Below are 9989 nucleotides of genomic sequence, written 5' to 3' on the forward strand. Positions count from 1 at the left end.
AAAGCTGCAGCAACCAAGGCACATGCCCTTGACCGGAATCGAACCTGGGACCTTTCAGTCCGCAGGCCGACGCTCTATCCACTGAGCCACACCGGTTTCGGCTCCACACAGATTCTTAATCACCTAAGAATACCTGAGCAAGGGCCAGCAAGACCTTACTGGATACCACTGGAACCCCAATGTCTTCAAAGACACAGGCACCTTGCTCAGGGCAAACGCACTTCTGGGTGCCCCGCCCTTCACAAAGAACTCTTTTAGTTTGCATGACCACACTGACACCTCTCATCACCCATCTCTGGGAATCTCAGCACCCATCTGCCACTCTGGATTTGGGGACCTGCAGCAACTATCATCATCCCATTGGCTATTCAAGTTGGGAAAGCAAGTGTCCTTTCTCTTTTGGAGCTAAAAAGAGTTCAGTCTCTTGTTTAACCAGCAAAGATTTTGTTCAAACTCTCAGGATGCAATCTAATAACCCAAAATTAAAAGCAACCGTCCATTCTTCTTTTCCTTTCCCCCTCTCCCTCTCTCCCTCCCTCCATCCCTCCCTTCCATTCTCACTGAAAAGCAATGGAAAACATATCCTCAGGTGAGGATTAAAAAAAAAAAAAAAGACCTGGTAGAGAGAATACCTGCGTTTAAACCCCAGGGCTACTATTTCTGCAAGTTACATGACCTCTCTGAGCTGCAGCTTCTTCATCTGTCAAATGGGGTAAGTCAGTGCCACCTGCAGAGGAAAACCTTCGCACACAGCCCAGCACGTGTGCACACACAGCCATCGTTTCTCTACCATTACCTATTAGCATAGTGCTTTCATTCATTAACCCAACACATACTTGTATGTGTACTATGTGTCAGACACTCTTCTAGATGTTGGGGACATAGCAGCTGACAAAACAGACACAGATCCCTGCCTCAGGGAGCAGGCATTCTAGTGTCTGGAAGTGGGAGACAAACATAAAAAACAAACAAACAAAAAAAAACCCCAAACACATAAAATATAAACATACCTGATAATGATACATGCCATGGGAAATGTAAAGCTTTGCACACAGTGAGTACTCAGATTTTGAGTCGTTTTGTCTCCCCTAGGCTCCCTTTGTCACACTTTCTGTTCCAAGATTCCCTTTCCAATGCGATTAAATAATGTCTGTGGCGCCTGGATTCTCAATATGGGCCGTGGATCCGGGTGTGTGATTGCAAAGGGCAGCAGCGTGGAAGAACCAAGGCCAGTGGTCACGGGACATGTGTACCTATGACATGGGAAACACCACAGTGTTTTGACGTGAGTTTTCTTCCGGATGATCACACTGTTGTACTCTAAAGTTTGCACTCACTGGCGATCAATATCTCCGCTCTGTGAAGTTCAGGACAGTAAACAGCTCTGGGGCACCGTGGGGAGAGGGGTTGGAGGCGCTGACGGGCAGTCCTGTGACCCCCGTGCGCGCGCCTGCAGCCGAGCCTCCTGTCCTAGACCTTTCTGGCAGCTGCTGCAGGAACCTTGCACCGTGCTTATCTTTCCTCAGCTCCCTCCTGGACACTTTGACGTGGCACCTCAAAACCACTAGAACCTCAACTTGGAGCTCACAAAGACAACACTAGTGTAAGCAAACATTAGTTTGTAAATAATCCGAAGACCAACGTCCCGGGGTCAAATGTATGAGACCAGGCCTTGCATAAATCAGAATATGGGGAACTACGATTTTTTTTGTAAGGAGAAAAAACTTAGAACATCACCAGCACTATGATAAATCTAGGGTGTTTTTGTGAGATGTTAAATTTGTGGAAGTTCATTTATTACTGCAATATTCCCACATTCAAGCATATTTATTCATTTACACAAATTTTAAACTCTCATACTATATATTCATATTTAATAATTTTAGTTTTCCATTATTGTGAGGGTTAAAACTCCTCAACACAGATATTTTGCTATAAACTGGCATTGGGTTTATTTTAACACTGCTTACTTTGTGAGTATCAGTTAGCCTTAAGTTTATTAAAATTTTTTCCAAATATAAAAATTTCCAAAAGAACCATAAAACAAATCCATGAGTTGCTCTACACGATAGTCACTTCCCAAATAGTCCCCAGTGATTTGTCTCCTGCCCTTCCTGCTCTTCCTGAAGCCTGTGTAACCAATAGGAGATTGTGGCCATGACGGTGGGACTGCTGAGGCGAGGCGATGGAAGACATGAGGGTTCCCTTTCTCTCTCCGGGACCACTTGCTTTGGGGAAGCCATTCCCCATGTTGCGAGAACAGTCAAGCAGCTGTGGAGCAAGCAGCACCGGGTTAGCCTCCTTGAAGTGGATCTAAGCCTTCAGATGACTGTAGGCTCCTCCACTCCAGCCTCAGGAGAAACTGAGTCAGAACCACCCAACTAAGTCACTCCCAAGTTCCTAGCACTCAGAAGCTGTGTAAAATATTAAATGTTTATTATTCTTTTACACTACCAAATTTGAGTAACTGGAATGTGGGAAACTTGGAGGAAGTGGAATAATAAGGAAATGAATGCTATATATTTCAATTATATAATGAAAAATAATTTCCCCCCAATCAATACATGGCTTTTATTGCATCTTTAAAATATCACAAATAAATGTGAGAAATCTTCCAACATCTTGCTGCTTCTGTAGCTGGATAGCTTAAACCTTATTCATTAGCCTACTGAACTGTTCCTTTTTCAGAAGCATAGATACCACCCACACATGTTCTGATATCCTTGTTTTTAACTGTTGTGACTTGATGAATAAAAGCAGCTGAATTTGATACAAATTCAACATCATTTCCTTCAAGAATTAACTCATTTTGGGGGGTTTGAAATACTGAACAAGCAATGCCTAACCTCATCTAAACCCTGCAGATGTATTTTCACCCAAGAAATTTCAGATTATAGCAAGAGAAAATGTTCTCCTGAATGATGACATTGATGGGGAAGTGAGCACACACCCATCTTGTAAGGAAAGCCCAGTGTAACTTCTTGATCATGTTATATACGTGACTGCAGATGGTGCGCAGGTAGCCAGTTCCTTTCTTTTTCCCCATCATTTGTCAACCCGAAGCCTCTTGCCCTCCCCCCCCCGAGATTGAGTTCTACACTGTGTGTAGATGTGACTGAAGTCCCTTTACAGGGTGCCTCTGGGGCCCTTTGTAATAACTGTGGGTCCCTTTAGAGTGATGTCGACATTTGCTGGGATGTCAATAGTCTGACGCTGAGAATGGTCCTCATCCTCACAGTAAATGTGGCAAAGAGCTAATTAAAAAGAAATTTAAAGGCAAAAATTGAAATCAACCAACATGTCCTTCAGTAGGTGAATGGGTAGATAGATTGTGGCATGTCCACACAATGGAATATTACTCAGCAATTTAAAAAATGAGCTATCAATCCACAAAAAGGAATGGAGGAACCATATTGCTAAGTGAAAGAAGCCAATTTGAAAAGGCTACATACTGTATGATTCCAATGACATTCTTGAAAAGATAAAACTATGGAGACAGTAAAAAGGATTAGGGGGAGGGATGAGTAAGCAGAGCACAGGGGATTTTTAGGATAGTGAAACTATTCTGTATGATACTATGATGTCAAAGTTAATAGAACACATAACACAGAGAATGAAACCTAATTTAAAGTATGGCCTTTAGTTAATAATAATGAGTCAATATTGGCTTGTCAGTTGTAACAAATGTGTCACATTAATGCCAGATGTTAATAACTGGGGAAACAGGGTGGGGAGAGGAGGCAGGAAACTCTACTTTCCAATAAATTTTTCTGTGATCCTAAAACAGCTCTAAAAAATAAAGTCTATAAATTATTTTTAAAATAAAATAAATTTAAAAAGATGAATAAAGATAAATAGACAATCATAGATATCACATCTAATTTGCCAGGGAGCCAAATCTGGGTGAGCTAGGATAGCAACTTCTGTGAATAAGGTGGGAAGATTGATTTATTTGTCACCCTTATTTCTACCAATGTTATTTTCCAGCCAGCATACAGGATAAAAGTTCCAAAACCTTGACTTTGGAATGAAGAATATTCTAAAACTGGATTCCTTCTAGGCATTTATTATTAAAACATGCCCCCAAAAGCCAAAGATTGAGAATGAGCTGTAATAACATTCCAGGAGGCTCCAGGCCGGAAAGCACAGCCTTCCCATCATCAGAAGATTACCAGGGCAGGTGTCACCTAGACAGGTCGGGCAGTAATAAAGAGGTTGGCCCAGTCGTGGGATATGGCTCCCCCATCATGGTCCACAGTGGTGGGAGGAAACGGCATGCAATCATGTCGCTCGGTCACAGAACAGATACTGCTGTGGGCTGGACACTGCCGGTGCTGGGGAACAAGGTGAGCCAACCCAAATTCCCAGGAATGTAGATCTTATATTCTGATGGGGCTCAGATCATGTCCAAACAGGCAAGTGGGTAACATAATGTCCTCTGAGGAAGATAATTGTTATGAGAAAAATAAAGCAGGGGAAAGAAGTGTAGAGCATAGATTGAGGTAGGGCGCCATGCTGGAAAACGGGTCAGGGAAGGCCTGTAGACTAGAAACAGAAGTGGATTAATGTGCCTCCTAGGGACCCCAGTCTCCCCAGAATAGCACCTTGTCCTCCCTCGGGGATACAAACCCGGAGAGCCAGCATCAGCACCTTCCACTGCACTGAGACGTCTCATGGGGTCAAGACTCATGAGCCTCTTTAAATGATGCCATTCTAAGTGCCATCCAGAAAAACATCTCAGCTTGCTACCCAGCTTACCCCATCTCAAAAGTCCTACTCAGGCTGAGTTTATATTGAAGGGAAATGCCCACAGAGGTTTCTCCTGTGAGTGTTGAGAAGGAAGACAGAGAGACAGGAGTGAACTCATCGGAGGCTGGTGTATGAGCAAGCAGGTCCCGAGTCCTGAGCGGCCATGCCACCCTCCTCCGTGGTTCTCCTGACCACGGGACACCAACCCCTACATCAACCACTTCTTACCACCTGCATTCTGTTTCTCTATTTCTGACACAAAAGGTTTACATTTCATCCATTTAAACTTTGTTATGTAATAAAAAGAAGGGGAATTTATTTCTCCAACTTTAAAAAATCAACTTTATACATTTTGTAAAGTATATGTCCAATAACTATGCTATATACCTGAAACTAATAAAAATAATATTTAGTATAAACTATACTAGAGAAATAAAAATAATCAACTTTCTGAGTATGATTTATAGGAGATGTGTGTGTATTTTATCCATGTGTTTGTAGCAGGACAGGGGCTGTCTGCACCGTCCTCAGCTGCCACGTTGCTGGAAGTTTCCAAGTGAACACTGTGCCTCACAGCTGAAATGAAGGGTCACAGGGTCAGGTATGCACAGCACTCGCCCAGGGAACCAGCTCGTCCCCGCTGGTTTGACCGGGACTTGCCTGGTGTCAGCACTGGAAGCTCCGAGTCCTGAGAATCTCCTCAGGCTCAACAACCAGACGGCTGGCTGCCTCACCTGAGTGGCCTCTGTGTTATACTTTTTGTATTTTGGTAAATAAGGCAAAACTATAGCTATGGTTATCACTAAAGTTACTTAAGAGGACAAAAATTTTAAACAAGTGAATTTTACCCAGTGAAATGCTTTGAAAAGAGTCTGGAAGTTCATCAATTAAACATAAAGTTGCCATATGACTCAGCAGTTCTATTCCTAGTTATCTATGTACCCAAGAAAAATGAAAACATATGTCTACACAAAAACTTGTACACCCATGTCATACAGTCACAATAGCTAAAATGTGGAAGCAATCCCTTGTCCATCAACAGATGAATGGATAAACAAAGTGTGATATATTCATCTAATGGTTTATTATTTGGCCATAGAAATAAATTTTTGACATGCTACAACTTGGATGAGCCTTGAAAATATTATGCTAAATGAAAGAAGCCCAACAAAAAAGACCACAAATTTAATATAGGCATCTGTATTGAGTATAATTCACATACCATTCGATTCACCCAGTTAAAATGTAAAATCCAATGTTTTAAGTATATTCATAGATATGTGCAACCATCACCATAGTTGATTTTAGAGTATTTTCATCACTTCAAAAACAAAAACAAACTCTTACCCTTTAGCTATATTAATGAACACACATTTGACCTGTTTAAGCCTGGAAAGTTAAAACTTTGGGACACAACTAATATTTCTATCTTTGTCTCATTTGTGTTTCAAATAGAATAAACTCTTTTTTTATTTTAGACTTGTTCATTCTTTTATCTTTAAAAAAAGGGGGCAAAATGCAATAAAATATTCAAATAATTGTGAAATCATGCTCTACAGGCAGAGAAAGCAGTTCAGCCAGTACTGAACTGTTGACTGAAAGTCAGACCTCCGAGATGTTTGTTCATTACCATACATGAAAGGTGGTTTATGGGCGTTTTGTACAACATGTACTTTCTTGGTGCAAAAAATTGATAACTGCTTATAAATCATGTTTGGAATAAAGGAGACAAACGGCTAAAGTCTGAGGAATAAGTTAACATCATGAAAAGAGAAAGATTGAAGGATTAAGAATGAATTAAGCATTGAGGTAAAAGTAAAATAACACCAAAACAATGCCCAAAAAAAAGGACTTAATTTTGTTTTAAATAATGAAAGTAAAAATTTAGGACAAATGAGATGGATTATTGAGTGGAAGAAATATTCCATTTAGTAAAAGCTACAGAAAGGCCCAGCCAAGTGTGGCTCAATGGTTGAGCATCAACCCAGGAACCAAGAAGTCACTGGTTCAATTCCTGGGCAGGTGAAATGCCTAGGTTGCAGTCTCCATCCCCAGTGGGGGACATGCAGGAGGCAGCCAATCAATGATTCTCTCTTATCAATGATGTTTCTATCTCTCTCTCTCTCCTTTCCCCTATGAGTTCAATAAAAATATATACATATATTTAAATAGCTACAAAAGTATAAGATACCTACAAATAATCGTAGCAAAAAATATATAGGCTTAAATCTGTACATTGAAGAAAACTATAGTTCTACTGAGATACACAAAAGAAGATGTAAATAAGTAAAAAGACATACTCTATCTTTGAATCAGAAGAAGTGGTAGTAGAGAAATATTAATTCTTCCTAAGTGAATCCACAAATTTATTGTGACCCCTATAAAATAAAAATAATTAAGACTATACACTAAAATTCACATAAAAATAGCCAGAGAAAATTTGAGGGAGAAAAAAAAAGAATGAGGAAAGGGTTGGTCTTAACACATATATTAAAGTATATTTTAAAGATACTTACTTAATAGGTTGGTCCTAATATGTGAATGAGTAGACAGATCAATAGAACTGAATAGAGAACTAAGAAGTAAGTGCAAATAGCTATGGGAACTAAGTGATGAAGTTGACATTTAAAGTCAGTGGAGAACAGATGAATTGCTTAATAAATACTATTAGTACACCTAATTGTCCATTTGAGGAAAAATAAAGCTCTTCCTCAATCCTAATTCTCAAAATAAATTCCAGATAGATTAAAAACTTTAATGTAAAAACTGAAACCAGAGGCGACTAGAAGAAAGCACAGAAGGGTTAAAAAAATAAATCTTAGGCTAGAAAAGACCTGGCTTAAGTAGGAAACAAAGATCAAAAGCCTTATATGAAATTACGTACAAAACATAAAAATTAATTTACCTGCATTAAAAATAAACACATTTCTTCCTAGCAAAAAAATTATAAAACCAAAAGAAAACACAGAGGGAACAATACTTTCAGTACCTATGACAGAGAGCATTTTCTTTGGAGGGCAATGTGACAGTACCTATTAACGTTCTCAAAGGAAATAGTTTTGACCTAACTATTCTGCTTCTAGAACTTGATCCCACACTCTTGTGTGTGTATATACATATTTCACTGAGGTATTTGCACTAGAAAGAGATAAGAAATAACTGTCGTGCTCTATGAAAAAGGAAAAGATTCAATACATTATGTACATCCGTAATTCATGTTATTTGTGCAAATATTGAGGTAGCTCTTTGTGTGCTGATATGAAACAATTTCTAAGACACAGGGTTCAGAAGAAAACAAACAGGTCCAGAACTGTGTGCATAGCAAGCTTCTGTTGATTCAATGAAAGGGAGGTGCATGCCTCTGGAGACAGGGATTAGGAGACCAGAGGCCTTGCTTGCTTTTCATTGTATATCTTTTTATCATTTTCCACTTCCTTCTTCTTTTTTTAATATTCTTTACTTCTCAAAAAACATCTATTTTTATTTTAAAAATAGAACATTTAATAATAAACAATTCATTTATTATAATAAAAGTATAATATGCTAATTAGACCAGTTAGCCGAACGACCTTCTGGATGTAATTCCGGACGTCCTTCTGGATTAAGCCACGGTGGCCGGGGCCAAGGCAGAGGCAGTTAGGGGCAATCAGGCAGGCAGGCGAGCAGTTAGGGGCGATCAGGCAGGCAGGCAGGCCAGCAGTTAGGAGCCAGTGGTCCCAGATTACGACAGGGATGTCTGAGGGGGGTCCCAGATTGCAAGAGGGTGCAGGCTGGGCTGAGGGATCCCCCCCATACAAGAATTTTGTGCACCAGGCCTCTAGTAGAAAAATAAAATATTCATAAAACTATCTTTCTCAACATGTGGGTTGTCAAAGTGTGTGGACCACATACAATAGAATCACCTAATGGTACATGTTAAAAAAGGGCCTTCCCAGGCCGGTGAATCTCAGTGGTTGTGTTACAGAATTTACCAGGTGACAGAAAATACACAGGGAGTACTGGGGTATCCAGGATAAACCCATTTATTTTCAGATGTTTCACATGTACTAGTACAGTGTCTCAGGGGGTCAGTTCTCCAAATCCTGAGCTCCTGAATATGGAGGAAGCTTTCTCTTTATACCTTTCAGTTTCTTTGTTTTCTATCTGTTTCCTAACACCCAGGCTTTTGTGGTGGCCTTCACAGCCCCTACTGAGTCAGTTAGAAGGGGGACGCTGGATTGTATCTAAATGCCTGGTCTGGATGGTGCCAGTGACCTCCCCTGTACCTAAGCTGTTCCATTCTTTGTTTATGGCCCCTTTGTAAATTGGGAGGAATTAGGAAAACAGGTCTTGCTAGACCAGATTGTTAAGAAAGGGCAGTGACTTAATCATAGGCTATCAAGAATGTACATTAGGTCACTGGCACAGATTCAGAGTGCTAACCCCTCCAAAAATGTCTTATATTCCCCATCAGTTGAACATCAACCTATAACCAGGAGATCATGGTTCGCTTCCCAGTCAGGGCACATGCCCTGGTTGTAGGCTCAATCACTCCCCAGTAAGGCTTGTGCAGGAGGCAGCCGACCAATGATTCTCTCATCGTTGATGTCTTCTCTCTCTCTCCCTCTCCCTTCCTCTCTGATAAAAATATATATAAAATGGGCCTTATCATAGATTTTGTGTAAGAATCTCTGAGAATATGACAGACTTTGGTGGGGGCTTATTTAGTTTAACAGAGGATTTTGGCTATATTTGCTTTTTCTTACTGGGAATCTCCATTTTAGATATAGGCTGTATCCGTGCTTGCCAAGAGTCCAACACATACAAGTTTCTACTATTATCACATCCTATATCCCTATCCCATGCCCTGGGTTATCTCACGTTCACTTCTGTTCTAAAACACTACCTATTGCTTCCAATGAACGCCCCCATCTCCCCACCCCTGTTCTCTGGCTCACTCTTCCTATCTGGTGCCTTCTGAGATTGCCTAAGGGATTTACTGTTCTCCATAGAAAGAGACCCAATAACAGAAAAAGCAAACATAAGCCTAAAAGTCTAAAAACACAGTCCCTTGGTCAAAGTCACTCACTGGGTAGAATCAGACTCTGATTTTAACTCTTCATTCTTTTTTTTTTTAATGTTACATGCAATAAACCTTAATATTTCAAGAAAAATTATCTTAAATATAATGTTACATACAATAAACATTAATATCTCAAGAAAAAACATTTTAAATATGATCTACACTAATAAAAGAGAAA

At 40.1% G+C, this 9989-nt stretch overlaps 1 long non-coding RNA gene across 1 annotated transcript in view; it reads right to left on the reverse strand.

Moving 5' to 3' along the window:
* LOC102753795 overlaps positions 1-1219 on the reverse strand; it is a 4697-nt gene extending 3478 nt beyond the window's left edge. The window contains exon 1 of the long non-coding RNA XR_435921.2: positions 1011-1219. This is a non-coding gene — a long non-coding RNA (uncharacterized LOC102753795). The remainder of the gene's footprint in view (positions 1-1010) is intronic.
* Between the last annotated feature and the right edge of the window lie 8770 nt (positions 1220-9989).

Source organism: Myotis davidii, unplaced genomic scaffold (assembly GCF_000327345.1).
Source record: "Myotis davidii unplaced genomic scaffold, ASM32734v1 scaffold623, whole genome shotgun sequence".
Lineage (NCBI taxonomy): Eukaryota > Metazoa > Chordata > Mammalia > Chiroptera > Vespertilionidae > Myotis > Myotis davidii.